This window comes from Prionailurus viverrinus, chromosome X (genome assembly GCF_022837055.1).
Source record: "Prionailurus viverrinus isolate Anna chromosome X, UM_Priviv_1.0, whole genome shotgun sequence".
Taxonomy (NCBI): Eukaryota; Metazoa; Chordata; class Mammalia; order Carnivora; family Felidae; genus Prionailurus; species Prionailurus viverrinus.
The window spans coordinates 3,124,798-3,147,598 of record NC_062579.1 but is presented as its reverse complement, the minus strand read 5'-3'; the positions used below and the strand labels follow the sequence as shown (position 1 = coordinate 3,147,598).

Sequence of the window (22,801 nt, the reverse complement as noted above, 5' to 3'; positions counted from 1 at the left end):
GGGGAAGACAGTTTGAAAAAGTGACTAGATAATCCAGGTTTCTCTACCTTGTTTCCTAGGATACAATTATCTGTATCTGTCCATCTCTATCTCTCTATCCATCATTATCTATCTATCCATCCATCATGAATCCATCCATCTATCTATCCATCCATCCATCCATCCATCCATCCATCCATCCAACGTCTATCTAGTATGTATCACCATACACAGAAAAAAAATTTTTTTTTCTGGTAAAGAAGTATTTGAGGCAATGGGAAAAAATGAATAGTCAAATTGTATTATCATAAACTTTTTTTTTTCAGTTTGACATTGACTATATTATACATTCTAAAGCTGTGTTCATATTAAGCCATAAAAGATTCCACAAGCATCTTCACCCAGGCAGCCACTTCTCTACTTTCATGATAATATCTTTTATCCATTTGTTAGTCCTGCATAACATACACCTTTATACATTCCTGTTGAGACTGCCAGCATGGTGGCCATAATTCATCCCAGCTTTCTACTTTTACTTTTCATTCACATAATTCTCTACTCTTGTTAACGTTTTAAAAAATGCCCAATGATATACAATGAAAATCATTCTTTTTCTCAGCCTGCTTAAGTAGGCTATATGTCTGGTGAGGCTTTATGGACTTGTACGGTAAAGATATAACTTTATATTATATAGAAGGAATATGGGAGAACTGTTGCTGATTAAAAGGCATCACACTGGAGAGTGACCATGTGCACTGAAGAAGGAAAATGGAAGTAGGATTGGATTACAAGTATGAGGTTCTGTAATGGGAGATTCCGAATGCCAATTGGCCATTCATTCCTGGAATGGAATGCATACCAGCACCGCAGCTATCCAAGTTTAAGTTTTTACATGCTCACAGTTTTGTGAATAAAGTAAGATAAAAGTAAAATAAGAAAGAAGTAAAATAAAGAAGAACCTATAATGCGGTGTGTCTAAGGGCTGTCCTTGATCACCATCTGAAGTCATCTTATTCATTTCCATCTCAGCTCCCAGTATACCAGTCACCTTGGATTAGCCTCCCCAGCCCTCATATGGCCTCATCCTAACTTAAATAATTACACCTGAAATGGACTCATTTCCAAATAGAGTCATGTTCTGAGGTACTGGGGGTTAGGATTTCAACACATGAATTCTGGGGGGACGCAATTCAACCCATAACACAGATATGCAATACGTATGTATTGAATGAATGAAGAAAGGTAGGGAAAGGGCTTGCCTGGGCACCATTCTACTTCCAAGTGGTCAGGACACTGCATGTGTCTGATTACATCTACCCCAGGAGTCTGTATTCTGTAAAACGTATGAGTCAATGATTGTATCTGGATTCTTTATAAACACAAAAAGGTGATTCCTTGAGTGACATGAGTGGTGACAGTATATACATTGCCAGTGGTTTAATAACAGATAAAGTGTAAACGTGTAAAGAATTTTAGGAAGACCATCCAGGTACAGCTAGAGAGTGGCTTTTGATGTGACCTGTTGGTTCCTGAGCTGAACCTGCAAGCTTGGACCTTGGAGACACTGCTCTCCAATGTTTGAAAACTCATACTAAAGCCCAAGTTCAGGAAATTGCCCCAAGCCCTACCTATGCTCTCTGCTTTGGATCCCCAGACTTTCCTGTCATTTGGCTCCTAGCATCACTCTGAGTTTCTGTTGTCATCTGACCTTTTCCGTCTTCTTAGTCATCCTGTATTTGTCCATCCCTGACTTGCCACTTACTTGTATCACAGGACATAAATGTGTGGCAGAATTCGTAGACATTTTGCATATCATTTCTCAAAAGTTCTAACTTTATTTTTTTTTTAACGTTTATTTATTTTTGAGACAGAGAGAGACAGAGCAAGAACGGGGGAGGGTCAGAGAGAGGGAGACACAGAATCCAAAACAGGCTCCAGGCTCCGAGCTGTCAGCCCAGAGCCCGACGTGGGGTCGAACTCACGGACTGCGAGATCATGACCTGAGCCGAAGTCGGCCGCTTAACCGACTGAGCCACCCAGGCGCCCCAAAAGTTCTAACTTTAAACAGGAACTTTCTGTTGTGTTTATAGAAATGTTGACACCTGCATATCTATCGTGCTTGCTCCTTCTGTTCCCAATCGCTATCGACAGATTTGTGTAATGCTGGAACTTCTGTAGTTGCTGAAAAATAAGCACCATGAGGGGAAGGAATCATGTGTGATTTTTTGACTGTTTTTTTGAGTTTTTGATTTTTTTTTCCAACTGTATTCTCAGTTCCTGAATATCACTTGGCACATATTTGTTTTCTTACAGAGATTCCTTTCTTGCTGGGGACCTAAGTACTAATCACTTCAGCCTTCAGCAGATGATTGAAAGTAACTAATGTGGACATTGTGGGAGGCATTTTATGTACTTTTATACTTTAGGCTGTGGGCTGTAAGCTGCTGGGAAAATGTTCCTCTATCTTGTCAAATATATTTCCTATATACTGTTTTCTGTGTCTGTAAATGAACATCTTCATTTTCAAGACAACCATGTGTCTACTCAGAGCCAGCTTCACATTCAGGTAGGATTTTCTTTAAAACGCTTCAAATGTGAGTTCTTCCCATGTGAAACTAATACTAAAAAATTAGCAACTTATCCAAAGTCACTTGGCTAGGGAGTGGCAGAAACAGTACTCAAACCAGGCTTTCTAATTCCAAGCTCCGTGTTCTCTCCAGGAAAATATTCAAGTGACTGTTTTTCTTAAGAGACAAAAAAAGGGAAAGAGGAAATGCACAAATTTTACAATTCATAGATCCAAAACTGGGAGCAATCACCTTATTCTATAGCTGGGGAAACTGAAGCCCAAAGACTCCCTCAAAAGGTCACAATACTGGGACAAGAGTGTCTAGAACACATGTAATAGAAATATAATGCTGGCCTTAATGCCAGCCATAGTGGTAATTTAAAATTTTCTAGCACTGTCATTAAAAAGTGATAAAAAGGGGCGCCTGGGTGGCTCAGTCAGTTGAGCATCCGACTTCGGCTCAGGTCATGATCCCGCGTGGGGCTCTGGGCTGACAGCTCGGAGCCTGGAGCCTGCTTCGGGTTCTGTGTCTCCCTCGCTCTCTCTGCCCCTCCCCCGCTCACGCTCTGTCTCTCTCTCTCAAAAATAAATAAACATTAAAAAAAATTTTTTTAAAGTGATAAAAAACAGACAAAATTAATTTTAATAATACAGGCCACTGATCTAGTACATCACAAAAATATCATTTTAGCACATAATAAATACATGAATAAATAAATAAATAAATAAATAAATAAATAAATAAAAAAAACTAAGTTTTTTAAGTTTATGTATTAATTTTGAGAGTGAGTGGGGAAGGGGCAGAGAGAGAGGGTGAGAGAGAATCTCAAGCAGCCTCTGAGCTGGTGCAGAGCCCGATGCGGGCTTCAATCCCATGAACCCATGAACCATGAGACAATGACCAGAGCTGAAATCATGAGATGCTTAACTAACTGAGCCACTTAGGTGCCCCAATAAATAAATTATTAATGGATATTTTGTATTCCTTTTCTCATACCAAATCTTCCAAATCCTGTGTGTATTTTATACTTACTGCACCTCTCAATTCAGGCTCGCCATGTTTCAAGTTCTCAAAAGCTGCATGTGGCCAGTGGCTACCCTCGTGGACAGCATAGCTCCAGGACAACCCTGAAGCCCTTATTTTCTTCTCAGCAAATGCACAGTGCCTCCCAGACTTACATGTCATTGGAATTCATAAAATAATAATCATAAAGAGCTGGTGCTTATTTTGAATTACTGTAGGTGGAAGAAGGCAGGAGCAGCAACCAGCTGGGAAGTACATTTCATTCGTGGAAGATGTTTTAAATTACAACTCCTGTGCTAGTAATGCAAATCAGTAACGAAAACTAGATTATAAATTTCACAGTGGGGCATAATATTGAAAATATTTGTGTTCTGAAGATAAAGATGAGTAATGTACTTTTGACGTAATGCTTCCAGGACTTCTGATTCTCATTCTTTGAGCTATTTTCAATTATGGTAACATTTCTATCAAAACTCACTCCCTTCTCCCTGGTACCCCTTCCATGCACCCAAGGAACAGCACATAGGCTCTCGTAACATCTTGGTAGAGGAGCTGCCCCCTTTTCCTCACTTAAATCCACTCTAATGCTACCAGTTCAGTCTTTCCCTAAAATATGCCCAACAGAACAACAATTCTGTGGAATGTGGTTAAGGATTCTACAAGGCAAAAGAGTTTCTGTGTCCAAATGAGTTTGGACAATACAGGACTAACCGTATCTGTTATGACGGGATTTGGTTGGATGTGACAAAGTCGACACACAGTTTTAACTAAGCAGGAATTGATTTCTTCTCACATTATAAAAGATCCAGACATAATCCAAGGCTGCTGAAGTGACTTCACATTCTTCCCAGTATCCCAGACTGTCTCCTTCCTCTCTCTTCTTCAGCTTGAACTTAAAAAAAAAAAAAAAAAGTTTATTTATGTTTGAGAGAGAGAGAGAGAGAGAGAGAGCGCGCACAAGCAGGGGAAGGGCAGAGAGAGAGGGCCACACAGAATTCGATGCAGGCTCCAGGCTCTGAGCTGTCAGCACAGAGTGCGACGCAGGGCTGGAACTCACAAACTGCGAGATCATGACCTGAGCCGAAGTTGGATGCTCAACCCATTGAGCCACCCAGGCGCCCCATTCAGCTTGTACTTTTAATCCTCCTGCTCATTGCTTCCTACTTGCAAGATGGCTTCCCCAAAAGTATATGTTTTAGGCTCAAAGAAGAAAGGAGGGGTGGAGGGCAGGAGGGCAGGAGGGATGAAAGGAAGAGGGTTAGGAAGGATGGAAGGAAGGAGGGATGGTGGAAGGAAAGATGCCTTCATCAGAAAGCTAAAACTTTGCCCACACTCTCTAGGAGTCTCCTAGTTAAGTTTCATTAGCTGGAATGATATCCCAAGGCTACCTACAGCTTCAAGAGAGTCTCGCGAGATGTATATATTTTAACAGAGCACATTATGGTGGTAAACTAAGTCACACGGCTCTTCTTAAGAATGAAGGAGGAAATGGAATCTGGGATGCTCAGCATGTGCCACATGGAGTTTTCTTAGAGCCTGTTTTTTTTTTTGTTTGTTTGTTTTTTGTTTTGTTTTTGTAAGATTTTGCTTTGTACATATCAAATAGGGTGGGGGGCGGTATTAACCTGCTTTCTTGACCAAAGGGATCAAGCACCTGCACGCTGACCTCTTCCCTCTGCCTCCGCCTGGAACACAGATACCACTTCTGGAGTGACAGCGACCATGTGGCCGGAACCAGTGCAAGTCCCCGAGAATTCCAGAACCGGCCGCCCTTCAGTGAACGCCAGCCACTACCTGCGAGCGGACTGCGCTTACGTGACAAATTGCAAGTCTCCATCAGCCCAGGTAGCAAGCCTCCCCGGCAAGCTGCGCTGAGAAACCAGCCTGCGACTGCAGCTGGCCCTCCTCAGCTCCCGGCAGCCTCAGCGGCCGGCCGGCGCGGGCTCTCCTGGGCTCCCGGCAGCCTCAGCGGCCGGCCGCGCGGGCCCTCCTCGGCTCCCAGCAGCCTCAGCGGCCGGCCGCGCGGGCCCTCCTCGGCTCCCGGCGGCCTCAAGCTCTCTCTCCCTCAGAGCGTCCTGCGTCCAAGGTGGCGGCGCCGCTCTGGGGGTCACCGGCGCCCTCCCTGCCCCTTCTCGCCCCTCACAGCCCACGCAGCGGCCCTGCACCCCAGGGCAAGCACTGAGGAGAGATGGGCCCGGCCCGGAAGTAGGGGACTCGGGGTCGCCGTAATCCACCCTCCGTCCTGGGGGCGGGGGCTCCAGCCTGGCGCCGCCCCCTGAGGGGCGGAGGCCTGGAGCCCCACGTGCTACGCCCCAACTTTCCAGACCTGCACCCGAGGGAGGAGCCCCGAACAGCTAGCTTTGAAGGCCCCCACAGACCTGGGCGCTTACCCGCACAGTCCGCCTGTGGTGGAGCGTCGCCTGAGGGCAGGCTTCTGGTTTCACAGTGTGGCGGCTGCTGGATGCACTGCGGCCGGAGGCTGGCGGGCGCTGGCTGGCTTTCTTGTGAGAACTCTAGATCCAGAGCGTTCCGTGGCAGGAAGCTTGCCTCCACGCAGGAACGGGCTGTGGCATTCGTGCAGGTGGGCCTCGCGCCGCAGCCAGTGTTGCGGGGAAGGCTCATGGCTCCTGCGGGGCCACTGCGCGCAGCATTAGGCTCTGACGCGAGAGTGGGTTCCTGTTCGGCTCCCTCGTCCGCTTGACAGCCCGGAGACCTACCCTGAAGCGGTTCCTTTCTCGAGGGTGGGTTCTCCTTCCTGCTGCTGCCTGCAATGTTGCCCCAAGTGACCCGTTTGGAACGACCGTACTGCTGTTTGACTCCAAGCGTTTCTGACTGGGAATCTCTAGCTGGTTCCGCCACTGAAGGATTGGACGGACGGCCTTCCATCTGTGATGTCTTCCTTATCGTGGACTCTCTGCCATGCACCTGTGGATGTTCACATTTGGGCTGGTGGCCATCCTGGTACCCCGTGAGCCAGTTTCTAAGCCCTAGACTCCTTCTCGACCCTGCTTTTTCCATCAAGGGTCCAGCATGACCATGGGTTTCCGGCAATTTTCTCTTCGTATTCTGGGAAACTATGGGGTAGTCTGCCTCCGAGATGGCCCCCAGTAATTCTTCCCTCTTTTTTTTTTTTTAATTAAAAAATTGTTTTTTAATGTTTATCTTTGAGAGAGGAATGCAAGCAGGGGAGGGGCAGGGAGAGGCAGACACAGAATCTGAAGCGGGCTCCAGGCTCTGAGCTGTCAGCACAGATCCTGATGTGGGTCTTGAATCCACGAACCAAGAGATCATGACCTGAGCTGAAATGAAGTTGGATGCTTAACCGAGCCACGCAGGAGCCCCTTTAATTAAAAAACAATTTTTTTTACTGTTTATTTATTTTTGAGAGAGAGGGAGAGAGAAAGAGGGACAGAGCACAAGCAGGGGAGGGGGCAGGGAGAGGCAGACACAGAATCTGACGTGCCTCCAAGCTCCTCTGAGCTGTCAGCACAGAGCCTGAGCTGAAGTCAGGCGCATACCAGACTGAGCCACCAAGGTGCCTCATTTTTTTTTTAATGTTTATTTATTCTTTTTTTTTAATTTTTTTAAACGTTTTATTTATTTTTGAGACAGAGAGAGACAGAGCATGAACGGGGGAGGGGCAGAGAGAGGGGGAGACACAGAATCTGAAGTAGGCTCCAGGCTCTGAGCGGTCAGCACAGAGCCCGACGCGGGGCTCGAACTCACGGACCGCGAGATTGTTACCTGAGCTGAAGTCGGACGCTCAACCGACTGAGCCACCCAGTTGCCCCTAATGTTTATTTATTCTTGAGAGAGAGAGCGAGCGAGCGAGCGCAGGGGAGGGGCAGAGGCAGAGAGAGAGGGAGACACCGAATCCAAAGCAGACTCCAGGCTCTGAGCTGACAGCACAGAGCCCAATGCTGCCAGAACTCGCAAGCCGTGAGATTGTGACCTGAGCTGAAGTCCTGCGATTAACACCCGAGCCACCCAGGTGCCCTTAACTCTTCCCTCTTGATATTCGCATCCCGTGCACTTTTCTCCACCTTGATGCACGCTGACCAGTACGATATTATGACTGAGAGAACATGGAAACGATGAGGTGTTACTTTGGAGGCTAGGTCATAGAAGGCATTGCCAGTTGTGCCTTCCTCTGTCCTGGATCACTGGCTCTGGGGAAGACAGTTGTCACGAACACAGTTAAGCAGCCTCGTGAAGAGGTCTTTGTGGTGAAGAACTGAGGCCTCCTGTCAACAGCCATCACCAGATTGCTAGCTCTGTCCACATTCCATTTTGGAATTGGCTCTTCCTGCCCCCACCAAGCCTTCAGATGAGCGCAGCCCTGGCGGACACGTCCCGGGAAACCCTGAGCCACAACTACCCAGGTAAGCTGTTCCCAAACCCGTGGTCCAGGGACACTGTGGCAGATACCTGCCATTGTTTTACGGTAAGTTTTCATGCAATTTTGAGAGGGCAGCAGAAAACTAGTACATAATCGCTCAGGGCCCAGCCATAACCTCCAGAAGCTCCCGCAGAGGCCCCTGCCCTTTTGCTGGGCCACAATCACATCTGTGCTACAAAAGTGCCCGTATGATATTTCCCATTTGGGACCTAAAATAAGTACCTTTCAGCACTTTTTCAGTACTTCGGTCCTTACTAATTTGGGAAAATGAGAAGTGGTGTGCAAACTCAAAGAAAAAAGGCAAAATAATATTTTAAGATGTCATTGATGTAAAAAATATAATAGAATTTTTAAAGATGGGAAAGTTCAGCCTCGTCAAGGAGCCAAATGTTTCCCCCCTGAGGTTATGTGAGGCTCTGGAAGGGTGCAACGGCTGCCAATTTTTGGGAAGCCGTGGAGCCTGCTGGAATTGAGTATGAGGTCTCCTTCATTCCACTGTGTACTTTGGAAGGTGAGGTGTGCTTCCTTTATACTTGCAAAGATACGCCATTAGAGCCCTGCCCAGGAACCAAAAGGGAGACACACAACTGTTAGGTGAGAAATTGTGTGTTTTCATCCACAAACAGTGACAGGTTTGCAGGTGTTATATATATACGTGGGTGAGGCAGGCTGAGTGGGTAAGCATCCAGCCTGGCTCTGTGGGGCCCTAGCGTGTTCCTGATCTGCCACTCTGCTCCTTTGTGAGGTGCGAGATACAAGGTTATCAGAAGGGTTGAGTGAGAGTTCCATGGTACCTCCTCCATTCTCTTCTACTTTCATCCTGATCGTGATAAATGATTGTGTTGCATTATCAAACACGAATGCGGTTGTAAGGGACAGGTCGAACAGCACACGGTGCATTGCAAATAGAAACCGAGCCCCATGAACCTCCCTGCTGGCATTTAACCTAATCCGATCACAATGACAGCACGTTCCCTTAACATGATTACCACAAAAATGGGGCCAGGGACTACACCAGTGTTACTCTAAATTTTTACCTTGTTTGGTAAGTACAGACTATCTTTTTATTGTGATTATTGATTATTGTTAAAATGTAATGATCTCTTCCTTGGGCAGACAAGATGAAAGTGAAATATAATCTTTCCTGTCGTCCCTGAAATGAGAAAGTATAGAAACAATGTGTTACCCCAGGGGATTTTACACACACACACACACACACACACACACACACACACGTGCACGTGCTCCCGTGATTTTGGAAATGCAATGCTTCCATATGTTGGCTTTTTTTCTTTTTTCTGTTGACTAAAGCTCACAACTTAATGTTAACCCCTAATGAACATCTCTATAGTTCATCTTGTTAACTTTTGAAGATGTGGATCAAAAATGGTGTTAAAGTCAACTGGAAACCTCACAGAAGGATGGATGCTAGACAGCAGGACTAAGTGGATATAACTCTCTCACTGTCTCACTGGGTTAAAACCATACCAATAAACAGAAAGAAAATCTCTCTCATTTTCAACAGTTGGCTTTGAACATTAGGTTTCATTTATAAGCTGATTTGTCCAATTACTTAAACTTGTCTGATAGAAATAAGAAACAGAAGCCCTTCTGAAGCTCCTGCCCAGCTGTCTCCTTGGGGACCCTGCCTCACCCCTCCTCTCCTGTTTGGACCCTGCAGATACGTATTGTAATAGGGATGTTAAAGATGTTTGCTGCAGCACCCAGACAACGGGGAGACCGCCGGCAGGTTCACCGGTGTCACTCTCCTGAAAGCACAGTTTGTCTCGGTAGTACACTTACGGAAGAGTAGAGACCTGAAGGGACAGGAGCAGCACAGTGTGCTTATGAGGGTTCTGATCCCCTCAGGCTTCCTGGAACTCTTGAATGACGATTTCTTAGCTCACATCCAGTGGGGCTGACTCTGGCCTGCAGATGGGGAATTGGGTGATAGAATGTGCTGTCCTCCTTCTTCCTTCCCACTCTAACCCACACCTGGGCCCCACCTGGGCACCTGCCCACCTGCCGGGAGGACCTGCTTCCTGATGTCAAGGGCACACAGGAGGAGAGGAGGTACCCTTCACTGCTTTCTCAAGTGATGGAATTTTGTTTTCTTGTTCTAGTTTTGGCTCAGGGAGAGCAGGACTGGTCCCTTTGGTCCAGTAGCACACCTCGGAATACATGAGGTCTGGGTTTGCATGCTCAGTTACGGTCAGCACGTTAGTGGAAGGTTAATGTGGGAGATGCAGACACCACTTTCCTCTGACTCGCTCTCCAGTTGTGGAAAGCTTCCTTGTGCATCGTAGCAGCTTGAGAAGTCCAGGCCCTCACTGGGATGAGAGAACACGTGACGTCTACCACCCCCCATGACTCATCACAGGGCAGTGATCAGTAACCAAGGAGTACTGGAGAACCAAGTTCAAAGTCTCAGTCTTTAAAATGTTGTTACCTCAGCTCACTTCTTTTCTTTTCTTTTCTTTTTTTTTCTTTTCTTTTCTTTTCTCTTAATTTTATTTTGTTTTTTAAAAGTTTATTTGAGAGACAGAACATGAGCATGAGCAGGGGAGGGGCAGAGAGAGAGGAGAGAGACAGAATCCCAAGCAGGCTCCATGCTGTCAGAACAGAGTCTGACTCAGGGCTTGAACCCACGAACTGTGAGATCATGACCTGAGCTGAAATCAAGAGTTGGACGCTTAGCTGTCTGAGCCACCCAAGCACCCATTCCTCAATCAGTATGCTGTTTTTAAAGTTTATTTATACTGAAAGAGAGAGAGAGAGAGCACGAGTGAGCGAGCAGGAGTGGGGGAGGGGCAGAGAGAGAGGGGTAGAGGGAGAGAATCCCAAGCAGGCTCTGCATTGCCCCATGCAGAGCCCCATGCAGGGCTTGAACCCACGAACCATGAGATCATGACCTGAGCCAAAACCAAGAGTCGGATGCTTAACTGAGCCACCCAGGGGCCCCCTCAACTCACTGTTTCAAACAGTGACCTCTGCCTTGCAAGAAGCCTGTGAAGTCTGTAGCCCATTCAATTGTCAGTTGTTGAGGAAGAGTTTACCATACTAATATGTGTGGTTGTATATGTCCGTGTGTGTATATGGGTGTGTCTGTGTGTCTGTGTATATGAATGTGTGCTTAAAAGAGAAACTGAGAGGTGTTAAAAATTTTAAGAGAGTATTTGAACAAAAAGTATTTCCAATCAAGTGTAGCACGCTGGAAGTAGTTAGGGCTCCACTGACAGGACCTCAGGGAGAGATTTTGGTTAAGAAAAGGCAGAAGTAAATCAAGGAAACTATTGATTGGCTATTGCTTCAAGCCTAGTTGGCAGTTTGTGATTGGTTGTTGATAGGTTGTTGTTACAAAATCAAAATTTTTTAACTTTGAGGCATTTACAAGCTGACATTTTGGTTTGCTTACTCAGGCTTCTAGGCCGTTAGAGCCCCCTGAATCTGATGTCTCCCTTGTTTAATTAATTTAACTGTGTGTGCATGCACAGGCATGGGTGTGTTGCATGTTTGTATGCACGCGTGTGCTTGTGTGATTGCAGGTATGTACGTAGCGGTCCAGCACACGTGTATGTGCACACGTGTGGTGGTGTGGGCACACATGTGCACATATAGGTGTGTGCACACATCTGTTTGTGTGTTCATGTTTACCCACCATACGTAACCTGCGGTAACCACTCTTGTAGTTTGGGTTTTGTTTGTGTTCCCCCCATCACTGTGATGTTTGTATGTAATCACAGCATTTTGGAGTCTCCAAACACTAGACTCTTAGCTTCACAGTTGAAGGGTAGGGAGGAGCGTACTGATTATGGAGCGCAGAGGTTGTTTAAACTAAACGCCATAGACGAGGAGTGGCAGTTCTGGGATCAGCCTTGTCCCTGCTCTTAACAGGAGGCATCTGTTGCCTGGAGACCAGAGTGCAGGACTCAGCTATCAGATGTGCAGGGCTCCTGCGAAGGGCAGCGTGGGCACCCGACTGGGGCTCGTGGGAAGGGTGGCACGGGGAGCCCGTCCACGGCTTGTGGGAAGGGAGGCGCGGGGCACCCGTCGGAGGTTCATGGCAAGGGCAGCAGCTCCCAGGATGGAGGTGCTCCTGACTCCGTGTATCTCTAGACCCTCGGGTCTCCTACTGCTGTTCAGACTGTGGGAACAAGGGCACATTGCTGTGTAGGACAGAACGTAACTGCTCAGACCAACTGAAGCTTTAAGGTAGTTTTTCTTTTTCCTTTGCTTCTCTCTGGTTCTTCTCCTTTCCTTCTTCCTCTCCATCCCCTTCGTTTCCTTTCTAGCTATCCCCCCACCCTTCCATCTGTGTTCTCTTCCTTCCTCCTTAATCAAATGGTTATGAATCCCTCTCACACAACCCTATGAAAACGTGGTATGGTATGAACCTGGATACGTAACTGTGTCTTTCGTATAGCTATAACATTTACTCTTTGGCTTTTTCTTATATTCCCATTAAAAATTTTTTTTCTTACTAAGTCGTCTTCTTAAATGTAAAACCATAATGTTCCCTCTGTTTCTGCTTAGCACTCTCTGGACCAAGAAGGCTCTAAACTATGTATGGGGCTGGTATAGACAGGCATGGAAACACAGCCGAGGCTGATTTGAGTGCTTTACGGAGCTAGAGTCCACGGAGGTCAATTTATTAGAGTTGGTGATATAGATGAGTCATGGTACAGGCTGGTAAAGATGAGAATAGAAGCCCCCACAGTTTTTTGGTTGTTTCCTATACCAGGCAGTTTCACTGCTCTCCTTGCACCTTCACACTTCATTCTTGGCACCCCCGTGATGTCCTGATTCAGGTTCTCTCCATTCTTAGCCCCACCTTGATGTCCTTACTAAGGGTCTCTCTGTTTACTGAGGCTCAGAGAAGTTAAGACACTTCCTCCAGGCCACACAGTAACCGGGAAGCTGAGGTTCTAACCTAGGCAGCCTGCCTCCCATCTGAATCTAAAATGTGTAGTAATCATACAGGTATTAAAGAAAATGTGTAGCAAGAAAACACCAGAGAGTATGAATCAAAAGCTAGGGTCTGAAGGTGAGCTAGTAATCAGGATCACAGATCTTTCCACTGGCTGATTTAATTAAATCAGAGCTTTGGAAAGGTGGAAAGGGTGAAAGTTGTTAGAAATGTACATTGAGGGGTGCCTGTGTGGCTCCGTTGTGGTTTCAGCTCAGGTCATGATCTCATGGTTCTGTGGGTTCAAGCCACACATTGGGCTCAGTGCTGGGAGCATGCAACCTGCTTGGGATTCTCTCTCTCTCAAAATAAATTAGTAAACTTAAAAAAAAATGACATTTTCAGACAAAGAAGGTCTTCAAAGACTTGTGTCTTTAAATACACTAAAAATTTGTCAGGGCACCCAGATGGTTCAATCAGTTAAGCTTCCGACCTCAGCTCAGGTCATGATCTCGCGGTTTGTGACTTGGAGCCCCTGGTCGGGCTCTGTGCTGACAGCTCAGAGACTGGAGCCTGCTTCATATTCTGTGTCCCCCTCTCTTTCTGTCCCTCCCCTGCTTGTGTGCTCTCTCTCTCTCAAAAAAAAAAAAAACAACATTAAAAGAAAAAAGAACTGTACGTTGTGTCACGTGGGGCTGCCCTCTGTGTTTGGAGAGCTCTCCATGACTTGCCGATTCACGTTGGGCTAAAGTTGGGCTATGGCTCAAAGACGAACTCTACACTCTTTGCAGACCCCGAGGCCTCTTCGTTTTCTCCTGCAGTATGATCCTAACCTGAGACCACAAGGTTGAGCAGGAGGAAAACTATATGTACTCAAGCTTGAGTGGAGGATATGCAGTAGAGTATCAGGATAGCCCATTCATGTGATTATCAATGCTTCACCTCTCTGCCTTTGGGGTAAAGTCTTGCAGTTTACCACAGGGTAAAGTCAGGATTATAATTATTCATGATCACCTTTCTTTTGAGAATCAAAGCTTAGAAGATTTTACAAATGAATACTTTTAATTGTACTACAAACTCTAGACTTTTCCTCCTCTCCCCCAGTGTGTCTCATCTCCCTGATTTGGGAAGCTCCTCAGCTATTGTATCTGCATTAGCTACTAAACCAGGAGGCCAGGAAGTAGGGCTCCGGTGTTCTCTTGTCTCATCTCAGGACTGCTCACTTGTTTTAGTTCCAGTAGTGGCCTTAAGTGAATTAATTTGGGGCACCCCATACTCCCCAGTGTGTTAACTTCAAAATGACCCAAACCTGCTGACATTCTGTGAGTTCTCTTAGGTTGTTCCACAGTCTAGTGGATTTCATGATTAGAAAATAATTTCATTCTCTAAAGCATCTTAAAGACCTAGCTATGCTGGGAGAACATTGTTTCAGTTGCTGCTGCCTCCCAGCTGAGACTTAAGAAAACAAAAGAAACAAATTTCACATGATAATATTAGCAAATGCCTCTTCTGTAAGCCCTGTCTTCACGCCCTTTGAATTGCATTATCTCCTCTCCGTATTGTTGACTTACTTGCATAAAGAATTTTGCTGTACAAAGCTGGGAAAATGATTTCACACTTGCTTTGATCAGAAATCTGTTGCGGTGGTTAAACTGTTCAGTATATTCAAATGTGGTTAGCTTTGCTAAGAGAAGGGAAAGACAATCAAATTGTTAGCATAAATCAAGAGGCCTAAGTGCTGTCTTGAATATTTTCAGATGGATTTAAAAGGTAGTTTAAATTTAAGAAGGTCAAAGATGCCAGGACTCTAAAGCATGCTCACTGTTCATTATTTCAGCAATTTTCTAATGTCACATCTCATATGCATCATCTGACATCTAGATTATGTAAAGCCAAAATGAGGTCACCATGACAACCATCTGTGCCATTAATTCATTGTTATAAGTTAACTTGGATTAGATTCTTGGCTAAATTATGAAATGTGTGGTCTTTATTTTATGTGACGACCATTTGGTAGCTGTTTACATTACTTCCAGTTTCTGGATTTTAGCAGCTAATATTGCGTTTTTTCTCTTTTTCTTCCCTCCCCACACCCCCACGAAAGGAGTAATCACTTCATAATAGAATTTGTAACTTTATGTAATAGGAGTTGGCTCATGACTTTGCGGGGGGGGGGGGGGGGAGGTAGGGTAGTATATTTACTTAATAATAAATTTTTGTGGAAAATGCTTTGAAGCTTTGAGGATTGTATTTACTGTTTATATCAAGTAATTGCCCATTGTTGAATGGCATTGTGGAAATTTACAGAACTGAAAGATTAGTTTTTGGTAGACCCCTTGTAAATCATGGTTGGAAGAGCAAAAATGACCCAAAATTCATGAAGAATACGTGGCTTCATCCAATTATAGGCGGTTGCCAGTGACAGCAAAAGTTGCCCAGAGTGTAGTTATGTAACTAGTTTGATATGGGAAGTTGAGTCGCCAGGCAGCCAGGAAGTTGTACCTGGCCTGTAATGGGTAACAATGGGCTGCAGAAACAAGCCCGGGGATCTGGGCAGCTTGGAGGAGTCTGCTGGGCAGGCTGTGGGTTAAAACCAGTAAGGAAAAAAATATGATGAATTACAAAACTTCAGCTGATGTAAAGTTTTTATTAGTTGCAGCATTGTTGCATGTAATTATGTTCCCTATAAATAAGAGTAAATGGGAAACAAGGTTGAGTTTAGGAATTAAAGTCTGGATTTGATGAAAATTGCAGAGGGAAGTAGACACTTTGGGCAGAGAAAAAGGATCCATGGATCAGAAAATGTAGCTTGGAACCAGTAGATCTATAGCCAGTGGTGTATCTAGATTCATGGCCTTTTTTCCTAGGGCAGAGAAAGTGCTGGAAAGATGGGCTAGTGGGAATTATTTCGAGCGTTGAGTTCAGACAGACTTGAGTAAATGCTGGCTTTGACTTTGTTATGACAGCCCTAGGAAGCTGATGTAGGGTGTGTATAAAATAGTGAAATGATAAATCGCCAGCAGAGAAGTAGTTTTGAATCCCAGCTGCTATCTCTGGGAGCAGTGGTGTTTATAAATGAGACGTAGAAAGTAGTCACGGAGGAAGGCGCTTGGAAGAAATGGTGGGAAATCTTCCAGATCACTCCGAGGGCTGAGGATTTCTTTTTCTGCTTGAAGCTTTGGAGGTATAGCAAAATCTTCCCAGTTCATGCATAGAAAAGCAGAGGGGGTTCCTATCCTCTTTGGTCACTGTAGCTGCTATAGACACTGAGATTGCTGTGTAGTGTGAAGTGATGAATAGGAACAGCAAAAGGAAGGGAAGTAGATGAAGAATTGGCAACCTGTTACTTGGTTTCGGCAGGAACCCTGAAAAGCTTGAACATCGAACATACTGCATCCTGCAAAGCAAAAACATTGTGTATTTGACAACAGTTTTTGACAGCAGAAAGTAGCCAGTTTGGCTTAGACCAGGGGTTGGTAAACTTTTACTGTAAAGGGCCGGATAGTAAATATTTTCAGCTTTGCGAGCCATACAGTCTGTTACAAGGTTTCAACTCTGCTGTTGTAGTGTGAAAGCAGCTACAGACAACATCTAAATAGAGGAACATGGCTGTGTTCCTATAAAACTTTATATATGGACAATGAAATTTGGATTTAATTTAATTTTAATGAGTCTTGATGTTTTATGATTCTTTTGATTTTGTTCAGCCCATTTGAAAATGTACAAGCCATTTATAGTTTGGGACCATATCAAAACAGGGTGTATCTGTGGGCTGTACTTTGCCAACCCCTGGCAATAAAGACAATGCTTGGAGAATAAAGATGTTAAAGGACAAAGTGGGTCTGAATCGATGCCAGATCAGGCATACTTGCTTAGGCACTCGGACCTAAAGTTTTCTTTTATACTTTTGTTTTTGATGGATTGGCAGCTAACACTACATCTGTAGCTCCAATTCATCACAATTCATCATGTTTCCTAGCGTGAGGTTAGCTGTTTTTAGTTTATTCTCCCAACATAATTATTTTATTGTTGTTGTTTATAATTTTAAGCCCAGGGTTAAGACAATGGTGGTAGTTCTAAAGACATTCCCTAATTGGGTAAAACCATTTCTCAAAAGGTCTTTACCCCATGACTATTTTCTACCCGATCTACTTGTCTTTGTGGTCCCTACCTGGTATTCTGTGACGGAGGCTCACTTCACCTGTGTCCCTTTCCTCCTGAGCACTCAGCTAGGCCACATTTCCTAGTTAGTTACCCTGGCATGTGGGATGGCCATATGCCTGAGTTGTGTCTAGTAGAATGTGGCTGAAATGACATATGTCACCTCCAGTCCTAGCCCCTAACAGTCTCATGTACAATGCTCCATGTTCTCTCTCTTTTCCCCTTGGTGTATCTGGAAGGCAATTTTTTTGTAGCCCAGAATTTGGAAGATACACAAGGTGGAAAAGGGAGAGGTGCACAGGAGCACTGTCAGAACAGGAACTTCTACACTGGAATGTGGTGTGAGCAAGGAAGAAGTGTTTGTTGTGTGAAACCATCAGGGCTGTTTGTTACAGCAGTTAGCCTACCCTGACTAATACAAGTTCAGCTTGTGAAGATAGGATATACTTAACAAATTGTTGCCCGCAGAGTAACAATTCCTATTTTAGTGACCATTCAGTCATACTTGGCCCTGTGTATGTCTGGTCATCCCAAATCATTCCAGACCTCTGGCTTGTTGCTCATGGTTACTTTTGAGGACCTTCCTGAGCCAGCACATCTAGTGGTCTGTGCCCCAATCCTCATCTGCTGGTTGATTGTTTCCCTTCTACACTGGGTTCTGTGTTTGAGAGCCATTCATGGTACTCAGATGAAGTGTCTGTCCAGTTTTCCTTGTATATTGTTTAACTTTCAAGTTAATGGATGACTAATAGTACCAAACGCACTTAAAAGATATAAAGATGGATGGTGGGTGCATGTTTCTGTGACCTAAAGGGAAAGCTGGGGGTAGGTGAAGAATGTGAGCCAGTTCAAGAATGAGGTCATAATGTCCACTGAGGACAACTCCATGTTAGCCTGGGGCTTAAGAGAGCAGACTGGCTATGATGGGTCATGTATTAATTTGGGACCTGCATACATTTTATGGTAATTTTTAAGGCTGTTGTATATACTAATAAAAAAAAAATTAATGACCATACAGATTATATATATATATATATATATTTTATGATATGCATTATGATTATAGAATATAAACGTACATTATATAAAATACATAGTTATATATTATATAAGGTATATAATTATTTTCTAGAATTAATGTGTGTTATAGAATATGTATAAATGTATGATCATTAACATTTTATATTGAAATTAATATTTATAGAATTCTATAACTATTACATGGAATAAAATAGTATTATGTATTATAAGAATGTAAAATTTAATAAATGCAAAGATATATATTTTATATATAATATATAATTTGTATATAAGTATGTTATATGGTTACCTATTATATAATTATATATAACAATTGTATAATATACACGTATATACACACACACATGGTTATCGCATCTATTCTACTGAAGCAAAAACTGAGTTGTTTTTCTTTTTTTCTCAAGAGGTACCACTTTCTTTTTCCAGATGCCAATTGATTTACTTCCTGATAGAAGGAACACAAGGTTGTGGTAACCTTCTTGAGGTCAAATCATGTGATTGCAGAGCAGCTAAGCAGTTTGTTTCATTATATGCACCTGACACTTAGTACGAAGCATTCTAGAGTCTCCCTAGAGTCCCTGCCACCACAAGCAGTCCCAAGGGTCTTTACGTGCAGTAATCAGGTGGCAGACTCCCACGTTTACAGGTTTGCACATGCATGCGTCATAGTGACTGTGATCCCTCTGTCAGCATACATAGAGCCGCTGTGAGAGAGGACACGGGGGCCACTTATCATGAGTGGAGACTCTTCTAGGGCAGAGCACACACACTTAACTCTAGCATTGTTGAGGGAACTCGGTTTTCTCTACCAGACTTGCCTTTCCTACTGCTTTTTCCATGTCAGCATGGGAACACCATTGTTCTAGTAGGGAGGGCCCAAAGCCTTGTGTCTGTCTTCCCCTGCATCCTACCCCAATCCATCAGGAAATCCTTTCCACCCTACCTGTGAGAATTGTGAATAAGAGGGCATGAAGTAGACCTAACTGGTCTCTTTATCAGTGGGGGAAGACAGAGGACACAGAAGGAAGTGCTTTTAGGGAGAAGAAAATCTTTGTTGGTTGGTGGAGATTAGGTTAGAAAATCCTGTGCAGGTCCCCACGTTGTGTCATTGTGCTTGACAGAGTCTTGCCCCTTGTAAGGGTCTGGCGATGGGGGTGAAGCATAGAACTGTCTTCTTAGGTGACTTGGAGGGAGCAGAGGATGGGTGCTGCCAGCTTTGTGTGGATGTAGAGGCTTTTTTGTTGAAGGCAGATAACACAACTTCTGAATAATAGTGCATCGTATATCTACACCACATCTTCTTTATTCATTCATCAGTCGATGGACACTCGGGCTGCTTCCATAATTTGCCTATTAAAAATCAATGAAATCTTGCCATTGGCAACAACATGCGTGGAGCTCAAGGGTATAATGCCAAGCAAAATAAGTTAGTCAGAGAAAGATGCCATATTATTTCACTCATATGTGGAATTTAAGAAGCAAAACAAATGAGCAGAGGGAAAAGACAGAGAGAGAGAGAGAGAGAGAGAGAGAGAGAGGAAACCAAGAAACAGACTCTTAATTCTAGAGGACGCACTGATGGTTATCAGAGATGGGTTAAGTAGGTGATGGGGATTAAAGGGTGCTCTTGTTGTGATATGCACTGACTAATGTATACAATTGTTGAATCACTATATTGTACACCTGAAGCTAACGTAACACTGTATGTTAACTAACTGGAATTAAAATGAAAATCTAATAAAAAAAATAACACAGCTGTTTGTAGAGGGGCCATGGACTGCTTCTGGATAATGGGGATGCTTGGGGATTATGCTAAAATGCAGATTTGGATCCTGTAGTTCTGGGTGGGGCTGAGACCCTCCACTTCTAAGAAGTGCCCAGGTAATGCTGATGCTGCTGGTCTCCACAGACTGTATTTCCAGTAGCCTGGGGCTACCCTTTCAGAGTTTCTTTACCTGGCAAAACTTCAAATCCCTCTGCTTGAATGCACCCGTAATGGGCCACCTGTGTGTCTTAATTGCTGTTTCCTTTATTTGATTTTGGGTAGATAAACTGCAACTATTTCTTTGCCTTTTGGTTCCTATATGCATATGTTAGGGCACCTTATTCTTAGAATCCTGTATGCACTTATTCTTAGAATCCTGTAAGAGGCATTTAAAAAGGTGACACAACATAAGATTTTATAGGTGTCTTGAATAGTTTCAACCCAAAAATGAAAACATAGATTCTTATAGGACAAAGACAATGTATAGCAAAATCTATTTCATACCTTTTAAATCATGCATTAAAAAAATTGAACTTGGGATGCCTGGGTGGCTTGGTTGGTTAATTGTCTGACCTTGGCTCAGGTCATGATCTCATGGTTCGTGGGTTTGAGCCCCATGTCAGGCTCTGTGCTGACAGCTCAGAGCCTGGAGCTTGCTTTGGATTCTGTGTCTCCCTCTGTCTCTGCCCCTCTCCCATTCATGCGCTGTCTCTCTCTCTCAAATATAAATAAACATTAAAAAATATTTTAAAAATTGAGGTGAAATTCACATAAAATACAACTAATCATTTTAAAGTGAACAGTTGGTATTTGGTATATTCTCAAGATTGTGCAACCACCTTCTCTGTCTAGTTCTAAAACGTTTTCATCGCTCCAAAATTAAATGCCATGGCTACATTTTCCCCTCCCTTCAACCCTGGCAACTATCAATTTACAATTTACAATTCTGTCTCTATGGATTCGCCTCTTTTAAGTCTTTCATGTAAATGGAATCACACAATATTTATCTTTGTGTGTCTGGTTTCTCTCACTGAGCATCATGTTTTCAAGGTTCATCCACACGGTAGCCCGTATCAATATTTCATGCATTTTTATGGCTGGATAGTATTCTACTGTATATTTACACCATAGTTTGTGTATCCACTCATTCTTTAGAAGACATTTGGGGTGTTTCCACTTTTTGGGTATCGTGAATAGTGGCGCTGTCCACTTGTGTAAACCCCGCATGTTTCCTTTTTTGTATAGTTAAGGGAGTGATTCTTTCTGAAAGATGCAAGATGATTTTGAAGTTAGTGATATGAGGGGATTCATCAAAGGTTTGCCACTGTGATATTCAAATTCAAAAATGAAACAAAGTTATTTTTTAAAGCCAACTTCAAGGTATTCTAAATTGTTACAAGTGAGAAATGATCTCCTGTGAAAGAAGCTCTTCAGCTGTTTATTCAGGAACCCTGGGGTTTGTAGGAACAAAGGGGACTGTGAACACAGCCATGTGTACTGTCATGTCACAGGGGATCAGGAGCGCTTTCTCTCAGGATCTTTTTGAAGATCCATAGGACTTCAGAGACACACCTCTGTGCCCCATAGTGGAGCTTTCTACCTTCCTGCTAAGGGTAGAGTTTGCAAATTCTCTCTATTATCCTAAAGCTGTTAAGGTCAGAATCATGTGGAAGGTCATCCTACTGAAATGGAACATAAATATACATTCATCATTTCTGGGATCCAGAGGGGCTTCTGTACTTTTCTGGGGGTTAGTTGGAAAGAGAAGTGTGTGTGTGTGTGTGTATGTGTGTGTGTGTGTGTGTGTGTGTATGCACGTGTGTTGTTGTCATACTGGTTTTTTTTTTTTTTGAAGCAACAGGGCTTATCTGCTCTAAGAGATCATCAGAGCGTACAGAAGCTGAAGTCTGAAAAGAGGACCATGCCAGTTCTGATCACTCCAGGCTGAAAGCCATGATGGAGATTTATCCTTGGGCAGCTGCATAGCCTCTTTTCCCATCTGTCCTGGCCTTGGCCTTGGGTGGCATGAGAGTGAGTGGTCCTCAGTTGCGGTGGTGATGGGTGATGCTGGGGGGGGGGTAGATGCCAGACTCCTGCCCAGAATGTGTTGAGACTTGTCCAAAACAGCTTGTCAACCAAATGGCTCAGTAAGTGATTTGGGGGAGATGAAACGAAGAGCCCAAATGAGTCAGAGAACCAGTGAACTTGACATTCGTGGAACAGGAGGCTGAGCCTGGACGCAGAGCTCCTGCACCACAAGCTGGCTCTTCTGCATTTTCCTAAGTGGGAGGCCCTTTGAGAGGAGCTGGGCTGGTGAACCATCCGGAGCATGGGAACTGCTGTCTTCTCCTGGCACAGAAGGTTTAAGGTGAGATTTGTCTAAAAGGGGAGATTGAGTGTGCATTTGGGGATAAAGCCACATCGAGGTATTTGTACACCTTATTAAGCATTGCATATCTCTATTCTAGAGAGACCTGGGGAGGCCATGTAAAGCCAAATGCATTTTGAGGGATGCATTCTTGATTTTACAACTTGGGTTCACTATACTTCTCTAATGGAGAACACTGAAGTCAGGAGTGATGGTTACAATAAAAATCAGGGGTAATTTGAGTTAGGTTATATGTGGAAGGGGTACGTGGTTGGCTTTCTTAATTTCAAGGTTGCCTGCCTAAACATAACCTCATCCTTCATTAGACATGGTCCTTCTCCTTCAGAGGACTTCTTCATTTTTTGGACTCTTCATGTATTCCTGTCTTTTGCTTTGCTTTGTGGTATTCCTTGTTCTTTTTAACTTTACCTTGTTATACCAACAAAACACACTGTTGGGCTTCTTGATATAAATCTGAAATTGTCACCAGTTGTCACTAGCATTTTTCATTTATCTCATGGCTGAAACTAAATACACAGACATCTTTTCTGGAAGGCTATGAACTCACATAACAAGGATGGATAAACCC

The 22,801-nt window shown here is 44.0% G+C and overlaps 2 long non-coding RNA genes across 2 annotated transcripts in view; one reads left to right on the top strand and one right to left on the bottom strand.

Annotated features, from left to right (window-relative positions):
* Window positions 1-2,066: 2,066 nt before the first annotated feature.
* LOC125157461 (uncharacterized) lies at window positions 2,067-5,471 on the bottom strand. Its single transcript, XR_007148977.1, has 3 exons — window positions 5,198-5,471; window positions 4,284-4,464; window positions 2,067-2,723 (listed from the first exon to the last, which is right to left on the bottom strand). It is a non-coding gene; the product is annotated as an uncharacterized LOC125157461 (long non-coding RNA).
* A 2,002-nt stretch (window positions 5,472-7,473) lies between these two features.
* LOC125157113 (uncharacterized) overlaps window positions 7,474-22,801 on the top strand; it is a 360,229-nt gene continuing 344,901 nt past the window's right edge. The window contains exon 1 of the long non-coding RNA XR_007148862.1: window positions 7,474-7,954. This is a non-coding gene — a long non-coding RNA (uncharacterized LOC125157113). The remainder of the gene's footprint in view (window positions 7,955-22,801) is intronic.